The sequence below is a fragment of the Pteropus medius genome, unplaced genomic scaffold, assembly GCF_902729225.1.
Source record: "Pteropus medius unplaced genomic scaffold, Ma_sr-lr_union100, whole genome shotgun sequence".
NCBI lineage: Eukaryota > Metazoa > Chordata > Mammalia > Chiroptera > Pteropodidae > Pteropus > Pteropus medius.
In genome coordinates, this window is record NW_024349801.1 from 24,650,723 (window position 1) to 24,676,714 (window position 25,992).

General features: G+C 38.2%; 1 long non-coding RNA gene across 1 annotated transcript in view; it reads right to left on the minus strand.

Annotated features, from left to right (window-relative positions):
• Positions 1-25,992, minus strand: part of LOC120622686 (uncharacterized) — a 312,973-nt gene that overhangs the window by 120,816 nt on the left and 166,165 nt on the right. The window contains exons 3-4 of the long non-coding RNA XR_005658519.1: positions 10,791-10,872; positions 9,996-10,094 (exon numbers count right to left, since the gene is read on the minus strand). This is a non-coding gene — a long non-coding RNA (uncharacterized LOC120622686). The remainder of the gene's footprint in view (positions 1-9,995; positions 10,095-10,790; positions 10,873-25,992) is intronic.

A 25,992-nucleotide genomic window follows, 5' to 3' on the forward strand; every position in this document is an offset into this window, starting at 1 on the left:
CGATAACCACCAACCAATGATCGATCAACCAGAATTGGCTTATAAAATTGAGTTTCCTCACCTCCCAGATGAGATTATTCTGAGATGTGTGTTTTGTACTACTTCCTAGTTTCCTCATGAGTTTAAGTTCTAATCACCCACTTTTGGCTTTATTGGCTGCCTTCTCTGTATCACTTCTCCATTTTCCAGCTCATGTCACCTGAATTTCCCAAATAAACTATATGCTCTCAAATCCCTGTCTTGAGTCTGTTACAATGAAGAGTAAAATCAAATATGGTTCTTTGCTTTTTCCTGTGCTTAGTTGCCCAAGCACCCCCTTTTTATCTGTGAGCTTGTCATTTAACTTGGAATTATTTTTTGTAAAAATTCTTTTAGAACCCAGGATAAAGGTATATTCATCCAAAAATTTGGATTTGCTTCTCCCTTTCCTGGACTACTTGTTGGACTACCAAAATGATGCAAATTTAAGCTAAAAATGCACTTGAAAGCCATCCTATTCTTCAAATTTCTCAGGTTTTTTACACCTCCTTGACCTACTCACACAAAGGTAAATTTTCCTACAGGCCTCTGGGGGCAGAAATCTAGAGCAGATTTAATTCTGGATCACTCTTACCCTGAAGAATGCCCTTTTTGAGCCTCAGCTTTATGGGGGAAGGATCTCCCACGAAATGCCCATCTTGTGGAAATGCTATATTTTGTCATCTGGCTTCTGTACCTGACAAAGCTGCCCCCTAAAAAAAGGGAAAAAACAGGTTTGGCAAATATTCTTTGAACAAAACAAGATGTAATGCTCAATTTATTTCTCTGGGCTCCCATCTTTGATATTGGCCTTATAATTTCTCACCATCTTTGTATCTCTTCAACACTTTTTAGAATAGTTTTTATTTAATATAGCACTTTTTTTCGTTTTAAGAGGAAGGGTCCATTCAAATACCTAATTATTCGTATTATCGGAAATGGAATTCTATTCCCTTCTGTTAAAAGCAAACTTGAGTTAGGTTTTTTGGTCACTTGCACATGAAAAGCCAAACAATTAAGAGGCAGATGTGGCTACCCTTGCATCAAAATGTTCTAAAATAACTGGCTCAGTGGAGAAGAGATAGTATCACTGCACTTTCCTTTGTCATTCGATTGCTCCTTGAAATAAACTTTCTCAGGACTTGAGGTACATTGTTCCTCTAGTATATTCTGTGCATGTGTTTATGTCACCCAGTGGGCATTACTGAGTCATGTTCATTTATGGATTCTATCTACGCATGGAGGCTATCCAGGCCCCTTAGGACTTCAGGACTATGCACCAGACTCATTCATTTATTATCCAGTCAACAAAATCCATTGACTGTACCTTGTACAGACACTAAAAATACAATGGCAAACAAAAGCAACTAACATCCCTGCCTTCATGTATCTCACATACAAGTGGGTAAGACAGACATTGGTAAAATAATCACATAAGGAAAAATGTGCATAGACATGGTGCTATGAGAATATATGATAAGGGAAAGTGTCCCAGCAAACAAGTGAGGAAAGGCTTTTGAGGAAGCAGTAATTGAAATCGTTAGCTTTTGTAGAAACCATGTTACTATTTTGATTTTTTAAAGGCATCAAGAAGTATAGGGGAGAAGCTTTTTTCTGTTAATTCTAAATTGTTCATTTAAAAATAACTGTGAACATGAGGGTCTCTGGGGTGGTTAATTTGAAAATCAATCAAGTAAATTATTTTAAAACCTGTCTGTCAGTAAAATCTGTATGGGATGTTATTTAACTACAGGGTCATGCCTTATTCTCTAAGCATTCATCTCATACAAAAGGTCAGGTGCATTTCTCTAATACCGATTCTTTCCAATTCTAAGACCTTTCCCCCAGAACTATCACTATTACACACTAAGGCCATTATCAACAAATACTATAACTATAAATTAAAGATGTCACCTCATTTATCCATGCTATCCTACTGTCTGTTATTTTAGACAAAGTACAATTGGTCATGGATTATTTGCCAGCTGAGCTTAAGAAATTAGCTCAACCGAACAACCCAAGGAATCTTTGCTTCCTCAGCATAAAACACTAATATGTGGTAAGCATTATTTTCTGGACATGTTTTTTTCAGTGAAGTGTTTAAGATTTATGGGGTCATTTTTTGTGATTATTCCTGATGTTTCCTGACTACATTCACCATTTTCAGAACTCAAAGCAGCAGCTCCAACTCACTAAATCATGCCTGAACTACTCATAACTCACTCTAGCAGGGCACTAACTGAACCAGAACCATTGTGTGTTGCCATCTGCAAAGCAAGGTCTGAGAAGTGGAAAACTTTTAGTATTTGAACCAATTCCATTTTTTATAAAAGTCACCTTGAATTTTTATCCCCCAATACATCTATTTCCCCTCACTTAACCTAACTCTTTCTAATACTGTAGAAACTCATTTTTAAGGGATACATTTTAAAATAAACATTAGAAATATCATAAGTTTGTATTTTCTTCATATTAAGCCAATAGGCTCAAAAATGTAATTTGCCTGCATCAAGATTTAATTCCCAACTGTGAATATTTCATTTGAAAAATGCTTATATTATGTTAGACACATCAAAGGCATAGCTATTCCAAAATAAACAACTCTGCAATATTGGCAGCTGTCTAAAATTTAAACCAGCAAGTCAAGAAAACAATCTGTTCACACATCATATTGTATTTAATCACATTAATTTCAAATGAGTATTGATGATTTTGAGTTAAGCTGATGGTGATGTTTATTTTTTCAATTTCTTCATTAATGCCATATTTGTATAGTATTAGACAATAATTTGTCAAGGTGCTAGAAGACATTTTATTGAAAATAATGTAAATATCTTTGTCAATTATAAAAATCATTTGTATTATAAAACTTTTCGCATAATTCTGAGAAACTTTCAAAGCTATTGTTCAGTAACTTCTTAAGGATAAATTTCAAAGTTTTAGTTAATGATGAAGGCAATTTTTGTGTATTGACATGAAGTTCATGTTAGTTCTACTTCACATCACTTAAAAGAAAAGGTCTACAATCGATCATGGAAGATATTTTACAAAGAGAAATGTAATGAACAGGCCGATCATTTCTTCTTTGTCTTTATACTAAAAGAACAGGATGAGTGACCAAAAAACCTCTAGTAATCACCTGTAATTGCTAATGTGAACCCAGAATGACATTTTCCAGAAGGACAAAATAATAATACTATGTGATATTCTGTGTGTGCTTTTATGTCTCCAGCTTATCTATATAAGACGCAGAGATAAATAAATCAGATTTGAAAGTAGAACAATTTTAAATCATCTCCTCTCACCTTTAGTCTGCTCTCCTGAGGCCTCATTTCTCCCTGCTTCCCCTTCACTTTTTCTCAAAAAAAAAACAACAACAACAACAACAAAACAGAAAGAGATAGAAGGGGATCAAAGATCTCGGCAGAGTATAGAACTAGGCTAGAATAATGTCTAAAGCTCTTAGATGTGTTATTGAAAGATAAATTATGTTAAATTCACCAACAAAGATGAGTTACTATTTTAAACTCTGTTACTTCATTCAACTGTATTTGTACAACTCTGTGTGCTGTGCCTGCATCTTCTACCTGACTGTTATCTAGGGCAAACTCATGTGGCATTGTATAAACTAGGGGTCAGCAAACTTGCAGAATTATTTACCTAAGTAGTCATTGTCCCTTCCTTTCCTAAGGAAGATTAGAAATGTGGTCAGAACACCTGTAAGTTTGAGGCTATGAATTCTCCATCATCTTCTCTACTGCCTGGGCAATTCCCACTTGAAAATACGATAACCCTACATGAGGGTGCTCCTTAAGTCTTTACCAAACTAATTTTTAATTTAACTTTTAACTTAATATATTGAGTTCTTTTCATGATCTAAGTCAACCATATACTAGTCTCTGCTAAGATACAGCTCCAGAGGGCCTTATGGGAAAATCATCTGAAGAAGATGGGGATCCTGAGACAGTAGCAGGAGTCTTAAAGAAGTCATGCAGAATCCAAACCAAGCTTCTCTCACTTGATAATAGTATATGGGCTATGGCACTTGATCACTTCATTGTGCCAAAATATTAGCCAAGATTATGCTTGTTCAAACTGAATGCAATAAAGTTAGTTTTAAATATGGACCTAGCTTATGACTACCTGTATTTGGGGAAAGCTATAAGACAGTCATCCACTTGGTTCCTTCTTAGGAATGAATAGAAAAAAAGTGTGTGTGTGTGTGTGTGTGTGTGTGAGTGAATGAGTAGAGAGAGAGAGAGAGACAGAGACAGAGACAGAGACAGAGACAGAGACAGAGACAGAGACAGACCGCGCGAGTGAGCAAGTGAGGGAGAGAGGATTGTTCCATCTAAGATAGCCTGTTCTATTCCAGTCAGAGGGTTTGTATTTTCAAATTAAACTGACTACTAAATGAATGGATGACTAGTGGATATAATGGAGAAGGATCTTACCAGTGCAGTATCTGGGTTTCCCTGACTGATCGTATTAAAATTAAGTCAGATCATGTCTCTCATGCAGAAAAGTTAAGAGAAGCGAGGGTCAGAGCAAGAAAATGAAGATATTCACAGAAGAGGCTCGGATCACGGTTGCCCTTATGTTCCTGAGGATAAAGTAAAAGTTTCAAGAGAAGGCGAGGCAAGGGAGATAGGTTGGAGAAGGTGATGGCATTAAAGAATGGGGAGACGCCTCCCAGTGGCAGGAGAAGAGAAGTATTTATCATGTGTATTCCAGTTTTGTCAACTATAAATGTTAAAGACATCCTTGGGATTAGGCTCAAGTACCCTAAACCAAGGAGGACTGAGGTAGACAATGTATTAAAAGACACAGCCACCCACCCCACAGCAGAAACTAGGAATACAAAGGCAAAAACTCATTAATTGTGATTGCATTAAATAGCTCCAAATGTTTTCTTACCCTGATAACTATTAACTTTAATTTTTTCATGTCTCTCAGTTCTTTTTACCATTCCTACTTTCCCCTAACTTGCCAGTCCACACATGCCATCTGAGAAATGGAAAGTTTTCTGGATGCAGAATGGCACACCACGCGCCTTCTTTTCAACCTATTCTCAGTGACCCTGAAGTGCTCTAGATAACAACTGCATGCCTTAATTATGCGAGTGATGTGTTACTGAAATGTATATTGAAATAGCATTTTTCCCACTAATACCTCATAACTTGAGATCCATTTCTAATGGGATAATCCTGGCCCCGAGATGTCACTGAAAAAAATCACACTAAGACTACAAAATGCTATTTAACAAACTAACCCTGATAAAATATTTATAACATCAGTTAAAAGCTATCCTAAAAAGGTGGTACTTTAAGCTACCAGAGCTGAAGTGACTGCTATCGAGTTGTGGGCATGAGGCCTCCCTTCCCCAGAGGTACGCTCAAGAATTTGTGTTACAAAAAATCTACTCAGATAACTAACTACATTGAACAAATGTTCTTCCTGTTCAGTTCCCTGAGGCGCCTGAGAGGTCATTATTAACTCTCCTTGAAATGTTCAGGTTACATACATGATTGCACCCACTCGATAGGATTGCAAATCTGTCTTAAATTGCCCAAAAAGCTTCTGCCTTTACACTTGAAGCTAATTAGACTGAAGCCTTACCAAATTTACTGATTTCTAAATTCCCTTAATCCAGGTGATGAAGCCTTAATCGAATGCAAAATACTTCACAGGTATCCCAAAAAGTTTCATTTCTAATCCGATAGGTATGGAACCAAGCCAAAATTCCTGCAGTTCTTACAAGCATGAGGACCTGGGTAAGCTTCCGCAGTATTAAGAGATGGATTAGAATTCTGACCTAGACCTTCAGCCCAAACCAGCCCAGCCTCAGAGTTCCCTATAGAGAGGATAATGTATATTTCCTCTTTATATGTGTGAGTGAGAATAAGCATTTACCTTAGAGTGCCAAACACTTAATAGGTGTTCAAATGTTGATTAATTCCAGTCTTTTATCTTAAAGGTTACAAATATAAACGCCTAAGGGGCCAGGAACAAGGAGGGCAGGGAGGGCCTGACGGGCAGGGCTCCCCCTCAATGGAAGGGCTGCTACTCAGCTCTCTTGGGGAAGATGGCTCCAAAATTGATGAAACTTCTGGTTTTTCCCTCATTGTATCAACTCCGAATTTTTATGTAAAAATATCTCAACTTTTAACTATTGGTTTAAATCTTTTAAAAAACACTGCATAGATACAATAAAACACATCTGCTAGACCAATTACAGCTGTGGACCACTAGCTTGCAAAACCAGCTTTATATCTTTTTCCTGTTATTTACTTAATCAGAAAAAAAAAATAAAATAAAAAGCCAGAAAAACAATTTTTTTAAAAAAGGCAAGATGATTCCACAGCAAAACACAGAAGGGAATACATTACTGACATGACATACAGACAGGAAGGTTTTAGGTGACATGGTTAAAGGAAAATAACTTTATTAAAGCAGTTTCCGCATTACAGACTTTTGAAACTGCATATATTGAATCCATCTAGACTAAAGCAGTTGTTTTCAAACCTGACTGCACTCTAGATTCACTTGGGAGGTTTTTTTTAAACACTGATGCCTAGTCCCTACATTCAGAAATTTTCGTTTACTTGCAGTGCAGTGGGACCCACATGTGTGCTGTATTTTATAAAAGAACCTACCCACTTCCCACCCACCTACTAGCCCTCTCCTCCACCCTGAGACTTTCAGCCAAGATTAAGAACCAGATACAAAGCAGTGCCTCTCAAACTAGATAGATTTTAAAAAACGGCACCTTAGAACTACAGAATCAAAAACTAGTAGCTGGAGGTAAGACACAGAAAATCACTTTGTTAATTTGCTCCCAGATAATTCTGATGTGGATGGTCCACAAACCACTCTCTTAAACGCATTGCTAATGTTTGGGTTGAAACACAATGCCTTCATCCTATTTAGCATATTCAATATGTGGACACTTTTTGAGTATTCATAAAGCGGGGTAGTAGGGAAGGGCCAGAAATGTGCTCACCAGGGAACATGGTAGGGCTGACATGGAGACTAAAATCAACATAAGTAAACTTGGAAGAGGGGAGCAGAATGCAGGCAAGAGCAAAGCAAGTACAGCAGAGAGTCGAACACTTTTTGGTGTCTGAGATCTTTGGCAATGCAGAGAACAGGAAACACAAGCTACAGACCATACTAGCCATCAGGAAGGCCCTGGCTATTTCTGAGAAAGCCACCGAAGTGCAGGACCCACATCAGTGGAGAGAGGTGAAGGACGGAGGTGTTTTGAGCAGAGTGCAAGGAGTAAAGAAGGGCTGAGGAAGGCAGTGGTTGAATGCAGGAGAGTTTAAAGAGCTCTGCCACCTGCTGGCATTCACAACAAAGCCTGGGTCATGGCAAGATTTTCAAGCAGAAGTCATAAGTAGGAAATCCGCAGCACTCAGTAGAATACGTGCCTAGTTGTTCCCTCTAACTTTACAATTTTTGAGTCTTTTTCTCCTAGTTTTCCAACATTGGGAGTTGAATGCAAGGTTTCTGTTGGTTGGATATATTTGGCTAAGTAAATGAACTCCACATGTTTATAATTCACAGGCACACCACATTTTTGTCAAGCATCAAATCATTCTTACAAGGTTTGCTTTCATAAGTCTCTCAATCAGTGTAATTAGCTGAACACCTGTTGTGTATACTGAGCGGTGGCCTAGGTGTTACAGTGAGAGACAGGAAATAAAGATACGAAAAAATTTGTCCTATACCACACCCAACCCCTCCCCATCAACCATAAACATAATTGAAAATGACAAGAGAATACAGTCAAAAAAATATGGAGGGAAATGCAAAATCTCTACTATATTGTACTCTTCTTTATGATGCTGACGTTCTTGGGCTACTGCCAAGTTCATTCAAGTAACACCAGGCATCAGCGCCACAAGGGTCTGAGGAGCCTCCGCTGACTCCCATGATGCCGAGAATTAGAAAACACTTGACTGCATTTTCTGGAGCTGTGAATGCCCTAAAACAAAAGTCATTTTCCCTACAGAAGAACAAAGATAGATCCTTTCTACCAACAGAGTTATACTTTTCCTCACAAGCACCAAACCAGTTCTGCCTATGCCCCAAGATCTCTGAGCTGTTGATTTGAAGCAATTTTCAGTTTTTACCTACAACCCACCCTTCTTCCACAGAACTAGTGGTCAAGAAACAAATCTGAATGCTTTCAAGGAGGATCCCATTAGTGACTCAATATTGGTTACTGGGTCAACCAACCTTGTCTAATTCTCTCTTCTTTTAAGAAGAAGGCCCTTTTCAAGAGGCTCCCAGTCACTTATGTAATGAATTTGGGTAGGCATGCTTCCTGCTATGCTGAGATGCCTAGACACAATATATGTACCAGCTGTACCAACTGTACCTCCCACCCCCCACTCACAACAAAGAGAAAGGTTTAAAGAAGTGGAGGTGTCTATCACTTATTTTTGCTGTCAAGTTCACTAACAATATATACAAAATTTGCTAACTGCAAGTAATCTAGAGAAAGTCGAAGGCAGAAAATATATAAGAGTGTCTAGATGAATTAATTTTATATGTATACAGGAGCCTGGTGGCTCTTTGCTTTCTGGTTAAGAAAATGTATAGCCTCCTTGATTCTCTTGAATTTTCTCACTCCTCTTAAATCCAGTAGGAGAGCGATTCACTTTGTCTTTCTCCCTGAAAGACTTCTTTCTTGCCTTCAATGTAGTTACTCTGGTTTCCTAATCATTAGTTTTTGTACTTACTTCTCACTTCAGCAGTGAGATGTTGTGTCCCTTTAAAAAGACATGTCTTTTAAATCACTCTCTCCAGTACTTCTCGAACTCTAGTGTACAACAGAATCACCTGTTTGACTTATAAAAATACACATTGCTGGGTCCCGTCCCTATAGTTTCTAATGGATGGGGCCCAAGAATTTGCATTTCTAACACATTCCCAAGTGATGCTGTGGCTGGTGGTCCAGGTGCCACACTTGGAGAACCACTGCTCTAAACCAGCATCTTATTCCCTCAGATTTATGAGCTGAGTGGAATGTCACAATTAGTTTGCAAATGGCATCAGAGGCACTATAGGGCAGATGCTAGAGCTGTGAACACTGGTGAGACCCTCAGAAAGGGTCTCGCCTTGAGCCTGTACCTCCTACGACACTGTTTCAAGATTTCCTGCCAGATTTTGTATATCTTGGCTTTGGTGATGAGAATTAGAATAGGCGATTTCTATAGATTTTTCAGATACCCAGTTATCATACCTCTTCATCTGTTCAACCCAGTGGCTTGAAACACTTTTAAAACAAAGCTCTAGTGCTAATTCCAACTAGCTTTACAAAATATAAAATGGGAGATTGTGGGAGCAATCAGGCTAGTAGCCTTAGGTCCCTCGTGTATCTGCAAGGTCATAATACCTAATTGCATTATTATAATTAGAGTCAGCCTTGAGTTCTCCTCACACATAGGGGGTTGCACAGAGAGAGTTATTAAAAGACTGCTTGTAAAAATACACTATGGATTCACACTTGGCCTCCATCAGCTTATCCTAGCAGCCACAACTTTTAAAATAAATTTTAAAACCCCAGTTAGTCTCCAGGCAATTAAAGTATCAGTTGAAATAAACATTAAGAAAATACAAAAATGTTCATTTTCCAAGCAGCAGACACTTATGTTTTGCTCTAGTCCCATTAACCCAAAGTTTTAGTGATATAAATGTAATCATTCAGTAAGTTGGGCTAAGGCACAATGGAAGAACAATTATAAACTGTTCTGTTGTTGAAAACCCATGTTCTAACTAACCTGAAGTACAGACTTAGTGCTCAAGCTATAGGAATCGAGACTTTCTTCACTCCCCTATCAGGAGAAGGTAATAATACAAAGTTGAGAAATGCTGGCATGATATGAAGTCTGGTATTTATAAAGCATCTTGTAGGTTTGGGGGGAAAGAGGCCAGGAATATGAAAGAACATCATGCAATCCCTTTACCTGCACAGGAGCAGATTTGACAGAGGTTGTAGATGCTTTTGCAGATGCCAGTTTGAGGTTTTCCAACAGATTCCTTTTCTTTCAGCATCCTCTCTAAAACTGTAGCAGAATCAAAGAGCAACAATTAGTTGAATCTTCAACAAATATTTACCTACGCTTACATGTGCCAAGCACTTAATAATATATATGATAATTCAAATTCGGATTTAAAATTTCTTCTATTCTTCTTAGATTTTAGCACTAGAAGAGGTGTTCTGGGCAAATCTAGATCAAGCACTAGATTCAGTACAAACTGTTACCTGGGGCAAATCAACCGCCTTTGGCCTTGAGTTTCCTCATCTAAGGAAAAACCAACTGTACCATGTTGGAGGTTTTCAAACTTAAGCTACCATCAGAATCACCTGGAGGACTTGTTAAAACACAAATTGCTGAGCTCCGCCCACAACGTTCTAATTCAGTTGGTCTTGGATGAGGCTCAGGAATTTGTATTTTTAACACATTCCCAGATGATGTTGATGCTGCAGGTCCAGGGAACATACTTTCACTACAATATAATGATTATTTATATTGTATAGACACATATTAAAAATGTGTTTTAGACACATATTAAAAATGTGTCTAAAAATTTTCTGGCTTGCCAGGTTGCCCCTTTCTAGGTTCAAAAGCATGCTTTATCTGAAGTATTTTCTTTCTCTTTTTTTTTTTGGTCAGTGGCCATTGGTGTTTCTGGGCTGACAGTCTCTTGACTTTTAAGTCTATTTATGAAGCTAAAAGAAAACTCGGAGAATTCCTTACTGTGCCCTTCCTTGGGTCCTGAGATCCCCAGCCAGTCTGCCTGCTTTTTTCCATACTTCAGAGTCCAGGGTGTTTAGTTGTACTTAGAGGAGAAATAGGGGAAATGGGATAAGTGCATTTACTCCCTCTCCCCAGAAACAGAAGTCTCTGGGCCACTTTTTGAGAACCACTTCATTAGATGATCTCTCACATCCCTTCCAGCTCTATGCTCTATCATTAAGCTTTTAAAAAGTGTCTCTAAGAATTCATAAGACACATGGTGATGCACGTACTGAGCAACATAGAGACGAGATGGGCTGGCTCTCTGGGCCTCTCTTTATCTTTTCTTTTGTTCTAATTAGCAACCAATTAACACTGCCAGGTATGAGGTCTGAGGATCCTCAGCTAACTTCCAGCTGCCAAAGTTTCCTACCACACCTATCCAAACCACACCTCCAAATAAGTATTCTGAGTTCTATTGTTAACCTAGGACCCATTCTTTGGGGCCTCCCATTGTACCAGAACTCATCTGTCAAACCTTTTTGTGCATGGTACTGGTGAGAGCTAAATGGCCATCTGCCTCCCAGATTACATTTTTACAGGGACTTTATTTTTACTTAACTCAAAGAGATTGGTGCTGATTTTATATACTTTGAATCATCCTAGTCAGTTGGCATCACTTTGTATGTGCCAACTATCAGAATTTAGTAACTAAGCTATAGTAATAATTGCTGTAGTATTTTATAAACAACAAAAACCAACTGAAAATTGTGAGCTATCAAAGTATAGCTACCAATAAGGGAAAGAATATGTAAGGCAAAGAAAAATCTGAATTGAGTCATGCAAAAAAAGATGAAAAATTGTTTTAAAAAATTAATTTGGACTAAGGCAAAAATGGTTAACAAGTATTTTAAGTGCCTACTCTGACGAATCCGTGGAGATTGCCTAGAGAGTTAGGCTTAAAAGAATGGTGAGGCAGGGGCTAAACTTAGCAGGAAAGAATGATCAACTTGCAAATTCCATGTTTGTTGACCCTAGCCTAAGGTCTCTCTAGTTTTAGAGCTACCTCTAACTTCCCCTTGTCTTTACCAGCACAAGCAGTTGGCTTTATTGGAGTGATATTTTTCACAAAGAACTAAAGTGTTTGTTTGTTTCACTTTAGCAGAACTTCTACCTAAGGGCTAATGCATAGAGGACAGCCAAATCCCACTGGGATGCAATGAAGTATACCAGCTGACTAAGTGGCTAGCTGCTACATGCTAGCCTCACAGTATGATCAATTTCAGTTCTTGCCTCAGCATTTTTCAAATTACTACATGGGTATTTAGGGTTACTCACTATTAGTTAAAAGTATGGTGGTTAATTGTGTAAATGAGGTTCGCTTCTTGGTTTGTGCATGAGACTGTTGCTCTTAGAAATAGTCCTTGATACGAGTTGACAGTTTTAGCTGGGAGAGTAGTTATAATTGATGAATGCACCTGGAAGTAATGCTAACTTTGCAAATGTGAAAAAAAGAGCCCTTTAGAACTGAGCCCTGAAGGATTAATAGAATTTTAAAAGCAGGTTAGTAGTGAAAAAGAAAGCATTTCAGGCTGAGCAGCCCTGAGGAAAATGTTTTTCACTTTAGTTCCTATTGCTTCCTACAAAGATCCTATGGCTTCTTTACCAATACTATTAAAAGCTTAGTTTACATTAACGGCCCACTCTTCTGCCTCTTAGCTGTGTGTATTAGTGGTGTTATCGAAGGACATACTAGTGAGAGAAAAAGAAACTTTTCAGAGCAAGAAAACCACTGCTGTGGTCCATGAGTCCCTTTCTCATTTTTCTCAACATCCACAAGCAGAATTCAAGAACAGGATGTAAACTATATCACATATCTCAGTATTCTCAGGATGACTAAAATGAATTGCAGAAATTCAATAGATTGATGACAAGGACAGACATCTGTTTGCTGCTTCAGAACCCAAGGCATTTTGGGGGTTGGGTCAGAACACAAATGGATTCATGTGTTTACTTCTAATAAAAACTTGGCTAAGCACACACTTTGGCCTTAAAGAGTCCTGTCAGGTTCCATAGAAGCAGGACCTGAGAGAAGAACTCTTGTTCAAGTGATTTATTGGGGGAGCACTTTCAGGAGCAGCATTGAGGGAAACAGGCGAGGGCAAGGAGCAAAGGGAACAAGGATCTGCTCTCAGCTGGAAACCAACTTCAGTCACATCCCTGGGGAAGCGCTGATGTATGAACTGCACCACAGAGTTACTGGCACTTTGAGGAAAGTGCCTTTGTAAGCACTTGCTGCAGTCATTAGTCAAGGTCATTTCTCAGAAGGGAACATCTGTGATGGTTATGAACACTCACAGTAGCTGCGGGATCTGGGCAGGGCACGAATAACACCCGCTAAAGGCATTTTCATTAGCAATTGGTGACCTCTATTTCACCGACCAATTTATTTCTCCTACTTCACCCTCCTTCCCTCCAGTAGGGGGTAGGCAATCTTTTACATAAAAATAAATGTTAGGCTTTGCAGGCCACATACTATTTCCATCACAACTATCCAACTTTTCTGTTATAGCATGAAAGCAGCCAGAGACAATATGTAAATGAATGAGCCTGACTGTGCTCCATTAAAACTTTACTTACAAAAATGCGCAGCAGGCCAAATGTGACAATGCAGGCCAGACTCCTGCTCTAAGCTCTCTCCTCTCTACTTCCTGACTTACTTCCTTGACTACTCATCTTTGCTCTCTCCCACATATAATCTCACATATAATTACATGTAATTGCACCTATTAATTCTCCATTGCTCTCCTTCCTACTCTCTCTCTCTTCTTAAATGCCTCCCAGTCATCTTTACCTTTTATTCTACTTATATTCTTATTTGACCTTTGAAATGCAGCATCATTTGAAATACCTCACACAGTGACTTAATAAAATTCCCATTGTTCTTTCTTTCAATGATTTCTTTGTTTTACCATCATATCTCTATTCTAGTTCCTTATTTATTTCTGATTGATCAGAATCTCCAAATATCCTAAGATTCAGTCATCTCAGGCTGGTCTTCTAGAATACAGCAAAAACATTGTACCCACCAACCAGTAACAAATTCTGTACTTATTCCAGATGCCTACAAGAATCCAGGGTTTCTGTTCATCTTGCTTCTTTGATACTATGAATATTGGTTCAAGTTTTATCTGTTGTATTTGAAACAAGAAAAAATATAGATTTTCAACAAGTCTGGTAGCCCAGTCTAACCTCATACCCTCCTCTAGGAGCATCTAAGGACATTATATAATCAATACGCAAAAAAGCAATCAGATATAGAAGGTAGAGTTTTCTATAGAGTAGAGATAACTTTATTTTCATGCAGAGGGTTCTTTTATTTTCCCTTTTCAAGATTGTTTCATTATCTTAGAACCCACTTCTTCATGTGTTTTTTTCTCAAAACAATGGTCTAAAACCTCTTTCCACTTAGCAGGAAGCATTCTCCTAGGGTGGGATCTCAGAGGCGAGATGGCACAGAGGTACAGCAGAAACCTCTAAATTAACAGTCATCATAATTCGCTCTTAATTATAACCAATTCACCAAAGTACGGTATTACTTAAGGGTGTAAGCCAAAGCTCTGGCTACCAATAAGGTAGTTGTTTTCATTGAAAAGGACCTAAGGCACATATCCCTGGGGCTAACTGAAGTGGCAGCAGTCATGGTAGGCAGCTGAACAAAGATTTAAGGATTCAGAATCCCGGGTAAATCTTCTCCCAGAATCTCACCTGATGAAGGTGGGTATATGCAGAAGAGTACAGGATATTGGAGACAGACTCGCTCAGAAACATCGAATTGCAAAAGCAACTTTACTCCTCATGGGAAAAGCCCCAGTCTGAGAGAAAAAATCTCTGGCTTTGAAAGATGTTCTCCATCACTGGTTCTAATAATTATCTCAGTGGGGATAAGAATTCATCTTAAAGGCTAAAGCAAGCTCACTCCTCAAGTACAAATTATAACAACAATTATGTATCTGATCCCACTTGAAGCAGTAGGAACCAGTCTTAGTTAGAAATGGGAATTCATTTTATTTGGGAGCAGGCCCAGATCAGATAGGAAAGTGCACATTGGGCCTGATAGTATGAAAAAATAGTAGGAGGCAGGGAACTCACTATGCAATATTTGCTTTTCTTTTTTCTCCTACATTCAGTGAGGATTGGAAACTAGTATTGCTGGGAATGCAAAGCTACGAATTTTACTTCCAGAGTTTTATCTGTGGGAAGTTAGTTGCTTGCTTGCCAGAAAATAGGAGTATCTTAATTTGGATTCTCCCAGAAGCAGACTCTGAGATAAAGAATTGAGTAGTTTATTTGGGAGGTGATCCAAGAAACGGTGGCAGGGAAGTGGGAAATGAGACAGTAAAGGGAGGGTGTCAAGGCAGCTACCACTGTGGGGAGCTAGACCTTTATCCTGCTGGAAAACTCCAGGAATCAATGTAAAATAGGCAATTCAGAGATATCCCATTCAAGTCACTGATTAAGGGCTGAATATTGGGCATCAATTCTAAGGTATTTCCAGCCTAACTTGGGCACAAGCAATAGGTTTCGGTTGTCTTAGCAAACTGTCCAGCAAAGAGGTGCACATGCTGGTAGTTGGAAGACGGGGATGTATCACAAAAATAAGGCCCAAGGTTTATAGCTGGGGTACCAACAGCATCCCTTATAAGATACATAACCTGAACTCATTTGAGTGTGGCTCCTGGAGAGAAGTAGCAAGAATGCAGGGTCCTAAAGGGATAGTAAACATCCTGTTGTCCCTTTTTGGAAATTCAAAGTATATGATCTGGACACTAAATGAAAGACGAGCATCTTACTAAAACCTGGAGAAAGAGATCTTACCATCTCAAACTTAGAGATTTTATTAAAAGAATGGTAGATTTCACAGTTGTGCATATTTTCCTCTCCCCTTCCCTCTCCCCATCAAACATGATAATAACAATGTAAGAGTCCTCTGCCAGAAGAACTATTACATTTGAGTTTTTAAATCCAAGGGTAGTAGACCAGACAGTGGTTATCAATTAGCCTTGCCCTACAAAGAATTAAAAGCCTCTCTCTCCCTCCCTCCCTAATCTGTTTACTCTGTTTATAAAATCCATCAAATATACTGCATTTCCATGGTAGTCTCTAGCTCATAACAGCAAATTGCGGGTAGATTCTAGGGTATGTATTTGGTACTGGAAACACCTGGTTGCTTGGGAAATACATGTGCGTAAGGCAATTGTATTCAGATTATAACTATGTAGTTCAGTAGATCTGTGTTCCGATGGTTTCTTAGAACTTTGGAAATATGGGAGATGAGAATTTCTGAAGGGACCAAAAGAGCAGTGTCATTGCCCATGAGAAATACTCCAGATTGCAGCCACTGGAGAAGAGATCCAGGCACTAACCAAACACCAGAAAGATCTCACGGAACTCAGACTAAGCCAGACAAGCATACAAGAAGTAAAAAAGTACTTTGTACATATTTTGTTAGACTTTTAATCCCCCTAAGAACAAGGGATTGACTTTGAAAAACAATATAATTTTAGAATTAAATCAAATAACACTGTCAAGTAGAGGAACTGGATCCCTCAACTTAAACAATTGAAAACCTGGATGAAATATATGAAACCAATTTTCAGATACTGAATGACAAAGCTGCAGTATGGAGACCCCTCAGAGAAAGGAAACAAACAAGATGAGCCCTACAACTGTACCAGTTTACTTTTTAGAGGCAGTCTTCAGGCCTCAGTGCAGGCCAAGAGAACCCAAACAGCCCAGCACTCCTCCTTGCAAGAAGGAGTGCTCCATATTTTGCGAAGGGCACCCCTAGAGTCTCTGGCTAAGTACAAAAGTGCATGTGTAACAAGGAAAGAATCAACAGAAAAGAGTAGGAAGAACAATTCCAGAAGCCTACACAGAATAGAAATAATTTACGTTCCTACTAACCAGGGTATAAAAATATTATAACACCGGGTACCTCATGGAGAAGAGTATCACCAACACAGTGAAGCCAAACTGACGCTAGACTAAAGGATGCTCTGAATCCACCCCAATAATGCTTGAAAGCAAAATTCGAAACATTCAACTGATTTCAAGTAATTTAACTGCACATTAGAATAAAATTCATCACTATATTTAAATAAAAACAAAATCAAACAGTTAACAACATAAACAATGTAAAATCACAATATCAGGCATGCAACCAAAAATTATAAAGGATGAAAAGCAGCAAAAAATTTTGACCCATTACCAGCCAAAATGACAAATAAAATAAATAGATCAAGAAATGACTGAGACAATGGAACCAGCACACAGGGTATAAAAAAGGCTATTATAAATATACTCTATATAATCAAAAAGAAAGAGAAAAACATGAGCACTATGAAGATGTGAAAGATAATTTTAAAAGATTCAAGTAGGTTAAAAATAGCAATATAAAATATGTACAATAAAAAGAATAAAGGAATAGCTATAGTAAGGCAAAGTAGATTTTAGAATGAAAAATACTGCCACAAGTAAAAAAGGACATATTATAATGGAAAAGGGGTTGATTCATCAAAAGCATATTTTGTTTTGTTTCTTTGCTAGAGCTGCCATAATAAAGTACCACAGTCAGGGTGGCTTAAGCAACAGAAATTTATTTTCTCATGATTCTGGAAGCTAGAAGTCTAAAACCTAGGTGTCAGCAGAGTTGGTTTCTTCTGAGACCTTTCCTCTTGGCTTGTAGGTGGCTATCTTCCCATGTCCTCACTTGGTCTATCCCCTGAATCTGTCTGTGTCCTAATATCTTCTTTTAATAAGGACACCAATCATATTAGATTAGGGTCCATGCTAATAAAATCATTTACTTACCTTTTTAAAAACCCTATCTCCAAATATAATCACATTGAGGTACTGAAGGTTAGGACTTGAACATATGAATTTTGGAGGGACACAAATTAGTTCACGGCAGTACATAAACAATCCTAACTGTATATGTATCCAATAATAGAGCTTCAAAACACATAAAGCAAAAACTTTTATAGAACTGAAAGGAAAATAGGCAAATCCACAATTATAGTTGGCTGTTTCAGCACTCCTTTCTCAGTAATTAATAGAACAAGCAAAAACATTGATTCTCCCCCAAATTGATCTATAGATTCAACACAATCATAATAAAATCCCAGGTGTTTTTGTATTTGCTAAAATTATGCTTCTAAAATTTATATAGAAATGCAAAGGACCTAGAATAGGTATAATAATTTTGAAAAAGAAAAAATGAAGTTGGGATTCCCCTGATTTCAAAATGTTATAAAGCTAGATAGAGTAATCAAGAGATTGGAGTATTTGTGTGGAGAAACAGAGCCGCACATATTTGGCTAATTGATTTGTAACACAGGTGCAAAGCAGTTCAATGTGGAATTTTCAGTCTTTTCAACAAAAGATAAACAATTAGATATTCATACGCAAAGAAAAAAAGAACTTTGACTGTTATAGTATAACGCAAAAAAATTAATATTGTCTTAAAATAACATTACCTTATATTAATATTACCTTATAACATAATAAATAAAAAATTAATATAAATTTGATAAAAGACATTAAACCTGTACAACAAAAACTATTAAATATTGTGGATCATAGGCCTAATATGATTAAATAGGTCATAAACCTAAAATTATAAAACTTCTGAAAGTAACCATAGGAAAAGGACAAAACTAAATCTTTAGGGTTAGCAAAGATGTTTTTAGCTAAGACACAGGAAACACAATCCATAAAAGAAAACATTGATAAATTAGACCTCATAAAATTTTAAACTTTTATTCTTTAACTGTTAACAAAATGAAAATGAAGGCTATAGACTAGGAGAAAATATTTGCCAAGTGTCTAATAGAGGAACTATATCTAGAACACAGGCTGGCAAATTACAGCCACCTCTTTTTATAAGTCAAGTTTTATTATCTGTGTCTTCTTTCAAGCAAAGTATCCGAGTGAAGTAATTGCAATCCAGACCTTATAGACGCACAAGCATAAAATATTTACTATCTGGCCCTTTAAGAAAAAGTTTGCCAACACCTGGTAGAGAATATTTAAAGAATTCTTAAAACAAAATAGTAAGGAGAAAAATAATCCAATTTTTAAACAGTAAAATATTTGAATAGACACTCCACCAAAGAACATATATGAATTGCAAATAGTTTCAGTTATGCTAAATGAGTAAATTATGGAGACCTATTGTGCAACACAGCACCTACAGTTAATAAAACGGTATTGTGCGCTGCAAAATTTAAGAGAGTAGATCTCATGTTAAGTGTTCTTATTACAAAAACAAAAATAAAGGAACACAGGAAACTCTGAGAGGTGTTAGATATCATTATTACATCTATTGGGGTAATATTCTCACAGGTGTTTGCATATATTCAAATTCATCAATTGTACACATTAAATATGTGCAGTTTTTATATATCGATTCTACTTCAACAAAGTTGCCAAAATGCCAAATGAGCACATAAAAATATGGCAAATATCATTAGTCATTAGGAAAATGCAAATTGCAATCATAATGAGATACCACTACACACAAGCAGGATAGCTAAAACTAAAAGGACTGACAACTCTAAGTGCTAGCGAGGATGTGGTGAAACTGGAACTCTCATTCTCTGCTAGTGGGAGTGCAAAATATTATAACCACTTTGGATAATAGTTCGACAGTTTTTTATAAAGTTAAACAAATATCATTTCACCCAACAATCGTACTCTTAGATACTTATATGAGACAAATAAAGAATATGTTCACACAAATATGTTCATACTAGTGAAAAACTGGAAACAACCTAAATGTCCATTGACAGGTGAACAGATAAACACATTGTAGCATATCTATATGATGTAATACAGCAATAAAAAGAAAAGAACTACTGATACATAGAACGACCTGTACAAATCTCAAAAGCAATATGCTAAATCATAGAAGCCAGAGTTTAAAGACTAGACACAGTGACACAGTATAATCTATTTATATAAACTTTTAGAAAAGGCAAAACTCTACAGAAAGCCTACAGACAGAAATCAGTGGTTGCCAGGGGCCGTGGAAGGGGTTAACTGCAAAGAGACACAAAATAACTTTGAGGAATAATGAAAATAACATTATTGTGGTACTGGTTGCACGGTTATATACTTTTGCCAAAACTCATCAAATTATATCCCGTAATTGGTGAATTTTTCGTAAAGCTGACTTTTTAAAATAAAGACAGCAACAATTTATACATTGTTGGCACAATTCTATTTGTTTCACTGTACACACCAGATTCTTGACTCTAAGAAAATTTTGACAGTACATATGAGCATAACTTGAGATAAAAATATAGACTAAGAGATGATTTCTTGACCTACTGCAGTAGTTCCCAAACAGATGTGCATCAGAATTCCTTGGAGATGTTGTACAAATGCAGCTGTCCAGGCCCCATGCCCAGAAGTTCTGATTTAAGGCCAGGTATGGGAGGCAGACCTCTGTGGTCTAATGAGCTCTCCAGGTGATCATGATACATGGCAAAATTTGAAAACTATCAGCCTAGTATATAGAGTGAACTTGGAGTAAACTTAATTGATGTCATCTTCTGATCCACTTCTGAGAATAATATCAGAAACATCATAAAAGACCTTGAAGTAATAAATTCAATTGCATTGTCTATCACTCCAAAAGGAGGCTCAAGGCTTGGCAAAATTGCCTCCCAAAGGTACAAATCTTCTCTTATGCCATTGATCCCCTTCACTGACCTCAGCCTGGTTAAAAGCATACTAATCTTTGAGCCTTCGTTTTCTCATTGGTTGTTTGATGAGATCAATAGTACCTACCTACGTCATAGGGTTCTTTGTCAGAATCAAGCAAAATAATTCATATACACTATTTAATACAATGCCCATATAGCATGTATAACGAAACCTGGAAAATTTAGATAACCTTAACTAGTAATTTGTTCTCAACCTCCACAGTAGGCTCACTCTGCTTATCTTATTAACTTTATAATAATGAGACCCTGGATTTTGTGCTTTTTAATTGTTTGGCTCCAGCTATATAATATAGTTGTTCTCAATCAATTTCTTCTCTTAATATTATCATTATGTATTATGTGTACTATGGTACTTATTATCATTACCATCATCTTAGTAATTTTGATATCAATAAATCATCCTCTTCCTCCTGCCTGGTTTTACCACTGACTTATTATTTTGGGAGATTGAAAATAATCCTCCCTTGGGTATCCAGAAAAATAGATATCTATTTCCCTATTAAAACAGAACCCTTTAATAGCCATTGTTTACTTTTAACAAGCCAATTCAGATAATTCTACAAATGCAGAGGTGAAATGATTTTAAAACTTAGGAAAATATAGCCAAGGATTGAATTGGTAATAAAAGAATGCCATTCAATCCTCTTCATCTGTTATTTAATTACCCAAAATCAACCCAGATAATATTTCTAGCCACATTTCCTCACTTTTTTTCTAGTCTCTGCTCTCCAGGGGCTTGGTGAAGAAGGTGATTAGAGCTAGTAGTGTTGATGGAGGCGAATGGAGGTGATGCAGGTGGTTAATGACAAGAAGTCATTGAAGTCTCCCCTCTTGTCCACTGCCCTCCCCTAACCTGTTCTTCCAGGTGGTCAAAGTCAACAACTAGCATTCTCCCAGGAACACACATCAAGCAGAGCATTGTGATCATTCCTGAAGATTCTGTATGCTATCTGTCACTGGAGTTTTTACAATGAAATAATTGATGTTTGAGAATGTGCTCAATAGCCTCAAAGATAAAGAGATGTCCTCATTTTTCTAGGTTAGACAACAGGCTCAGAGTGGTGGTGCCCTGGCAGAGATGATGCAAACAGTGTTGTGACTTAAACCAGATTCCATGGCTTTTTCACTTTCCTATGACACCTTTCCAGTTGGAGGAAAACAACTGTATTAGAGCTTCTCAATAGCTTACAAGTGAGCCAAACTTGACCCTCCTCAGCCCTGAAGGTGGGTGGGTGGGAACTGTGTGTCAAGATGGCCTAGTTGGTCCACTCTCAGTGGTGAGTCACCTTTTGTTTTTATCTCAGCATGCTATGTGGATTGTGATATGGAAATGTCAGGAAGCACTGCTACATATTATCTTGTGTTGATGTATTAATCTTTTTATGTTTCTGCTTTATACTTCAAAAGAGTGGCATTCACACCTTGAACTACTGGGGCTTAAAGAATTCAAAAACTCTACTCCCCTCTGCCCACAAGTATGGGTGCTGATGGAATCAGATACCCAGCCCAGGCCAAAGGGATTAGTTAGACCAGAGAGGTTATGGAAAGGCAGAATTTGCACATTAATCCCCTATGTGCTCTTCCCAGGAACTCCCATAGCACCCTACACTTCAGCATATTGCATAAGCTATCACGCTGAATTATAATGTTCTATTTTCCTGTTGATTTCTTCTGCTAGACTACAATCCTTTTAGAAGCAGAGGTTCATTGACTATTATACCCTACTTATCCAGCATGGTGCCTAAACCACTACAGTAGCCTCCTAAGAAGCCTCTCTACATCTACTCTTGCCTTCCTGTGACCCTTCTTCAAGTATGAGTAAGGTTTTAAAAATGGGGCATGGAGGAGGTCATGTAATCCCCATTTAAAACCCTTAAAAGGTTAGGAACCGTTCTGTCTGCATCTTGAGTTGACAGGGATCATAAACTTCATAAAATTTTATGAATTCGCAACCTAAATAGGGTGAATTTGACTGTATAGAAATCATACCTCAATAAACCTGACTTAAAATTTAAAAAATTAAAATTTCCAGTGGCTTCCCATTGTACTTAAAATCCATACACATTGCCACAGCTGATATGACTGTATGAGTCAGGATCCCACAGAAAACATATAACATTCAAATTAGGAAAAAGTTGCAAATACTTTGTTGAATGCTCCTCAAAAGTGTGAGCAGGCTGTCATGAAGCTACAACTACAGTGGAGTCCCCAGAGCTAGCAACAGTTAGGGCCCAGTTAGCACCCAGGGCATAATGGGGAGGCTACCATTACCTGTTACCTGCAGACAGAAGGGCTGTGTGGAGCTGACTTGTAGTTAAATAGCCAGGACCCTTTCTTCTCCCATCTTCTGGGACTCCTCATTGGCTGGACCCAAACAGAAGACCTTCAGAGGGCCAGGGGGTAAGGGAAAGCCACCCCCAGAATGCAGAGCAAGGTCAAGAATGGACCTAGAAGGGCAAATAATGGGAGCTTTCCACTAAACAGTGGTAAATGGTCTACCTCTTGTTTTCCTCTATAACTTCATCTCCAATTCCCTCCAGGAGGTGCCCCTCTTGCCCCCCGTGATCCAATCAGACTGGCCTTTTTGTTTCTAACTTACTACCTTTACAGTTACTTCTCTCTGTGCCTCAAGTTCTTTGCTCCTAAACCTTTGCAAAGTGATTTCTTCCTTGACATTCAAACCACCCTCCCCATCAAAAGGAAAGCCTATCCATCCCTCACTTCCTAGTACTCAACATCTCTGCAATCATCTTGGTTATTTATTTGCTTACACATCTCTGTCTCTCTCTCTCTCTGTCTCTCTCTCTCTCTGTCTCTCTCTCTCTCTCTCTCTCCAACACCTAAAACAGCATCCTGCACAGGGTAAGTGCTTAAATGTTTGAAAGAAGAACAGAACAATGTGGGTGGTTCCTCTGCCTTGTGCCCGGAGTTTCCATTAGCCCTGGTCAGATGAGTATAGAGGTGAGTGTGTGGAGTGGAGGGGTGAGACTGGGGAGTGGGCAGGCGGGTTGTGAGACCTAAGTGAGTGGAGCACTCCATGCACCATGAGAAAGTCAGAGCTAGAAAAGAGAGATAACCAGAATGCCCTGAGATCCACAGGGAAAGCGTGCTTTTTAGCTCGTTTGAAACCAGCAAAAACCACTCTCTACGCTTGAGAAAGCAGCAGAGCCATAGTCAGAATTGAGGTCTCAACAGTGAACCAGTGTAGGTCAAATCATAGGCACTCAATAAATATTTGACCATTATTCTGATTTACTAATGCACAGAAAGGAAAAAGACAATCTTTCTTTCTAAAGAAAAAAATAAGAGATTGCGGAAAAAAAAAATAGCCTCTGATTTTTTAGTGTGGTAAATATTTAGTCAGCGAGCTGCATAGCAAATTAAAGGGTTTTTTTTTTTTTTAACTAAGTTGGTTTGAAATAAATATCTATACTTTCCAGAAAGCTCTGTCCTAGATTATTGTTATGGCTTATTTCTAAAAACAATTAATTGGGGCAATTTTTTTATAATTAAAAAAATTCATTTGTAAAAATAATTCCTCCAAATGAGGCCTGTTTATTTCTTACTGTTGTTTGGCTATTAAACTCCTTTATTGTTTTGTAAGCAAAAAAGAAACAAAAAAAACAAAAAAACTCTGAAAATTCGTTCTAATATTTACTCAATTTTGTCCAGAGCTGCTGCTAAATTTTATACACAACGGTCTTCCTCTTTTGCTAAAGAGTAAATCTTATGAATTGCAAAAATGTGAACATTTTGAATTAGAATAAATTCTATATATGAAATAATCTTTCATTCTCAGCGTTCCCTAATTTTGAAAGAACTATCCTAAATATTGATTGGGATTCTTCTCTATGTAGTTTAAGAGACAGCAACATTGATCAGACTGGGCTTTTCTTATTTACCACCTTTTCATTTGTGATAGGCCATTGGGGTATTCAGTGTTTAGCTATGTGTGTCTAAACTCTTTGAGGAAGACAGTTTATTTGTCAGACTGTAAATATCTAGAGAGCTAGAAACAATTTTCTTTCAACAAGCAATTGTCAGGCTTCTTTTGTCTTGGAATATTGCCAGCCCAAATCCTCCTGGGTGGCACACATGGTCAGACGCAAAATGGTGTAACAGACTCTGTACCTGATTTGGATCCAAAATTTAGCTCCAGTCACCAAAGTCCATAGACCAATTTGTGGGGCAAGATGGCTGAGGCTCAGTGTCCCATTTTTCTTTTTTCACTAGTAGGTTTCCTTCTCACGAGGCTACCCTAGGAGGAAGACGTTGCTGCATGCCTAGACAATACACATTGAAACACACACACACACACACACACACACACACACACACAGTGTGAGAGGGAGAGAGAAAGGGAGGGAGGGAGAGAGGTGTATTCTAGAAATGGGTTCACATGATTTTGGAGGCCAAGAAGTCCCATGATCTGCAGCCTGAAGGCTAGAGAACCAGCAGGGCTGATGTGCAAGGACAGAAAAAGATGGATGTCCCAACTCGAGCAGACAGCAAGTTCACCCTTCCTCCACATTTTAGTTCTGGTCAAGTTGACACATGAAATTAACTATCACATACCTCCATACTTCCACCACCACCATCAAATTCCCATTTCATGTATTCTCTCGGGGTTCGTTCATTCCTGTATACTCGTATTGTTTTTCAGAATTCAATCCGTGGCAGGTGCTACACATGCTGAAGGTACAGTGATGAGCAAGACATTCCCTCCCTCACGGAAGTTGAGGGCCAGTGGGGATGACAGGCAAACGGGTGTCACAATAAGGGTAGACACACAGAGGGTCATCTTTCCCCACTTGTTTGGAGGATGGTGAAGGGAGCTACATGGGAAAGTGATGTCTAAATGGATCCTGGAAGGATGAAGAGGCTAAGTGAAGAGAGAGCAGCAGAGACATGATATGCACTGTAGGAAGCAGCAGGGATGAAGGTCTGAAAGCGTAGCAGAGCACGGTGAGTTCAAGCTGGGGAGAGGTGAGAGACTGAGTGAGGCTAGAGAGATGAGCTTGGGCCACATTAGACAAGGCCTCTCTGAGTCACAGAAAGGATTTGGGCAGTGTGGTATAGTGTTTAGGAGGGCAGGATCTGGATCCTGGGATTGCATCTAAATCAGGGCTATAACATGGAAACAATTTACCTGTGTCATAAGAGTGTGGTGAGAAGCTACTGAGCTGATCCATGGAGAATGCCAAGTACAGTGTCTGGCATATACAGTACCTAGTAAAAGACAGCTATGTTATCATTGGTGTTCCTTCAATATGAGGGTCATAGGAGTCATGGAGGCATTCCAAGAAGGCAAACAATGTCATTGATTTACATTTTAGAAAGGCAAATACATTTACAAAAGACAAGGCTAAAGGCAGGTAAAATGAACAGAGAAGCTGTTGGGCAAGAAACAAACAAACCTTCTGCATTCTTCA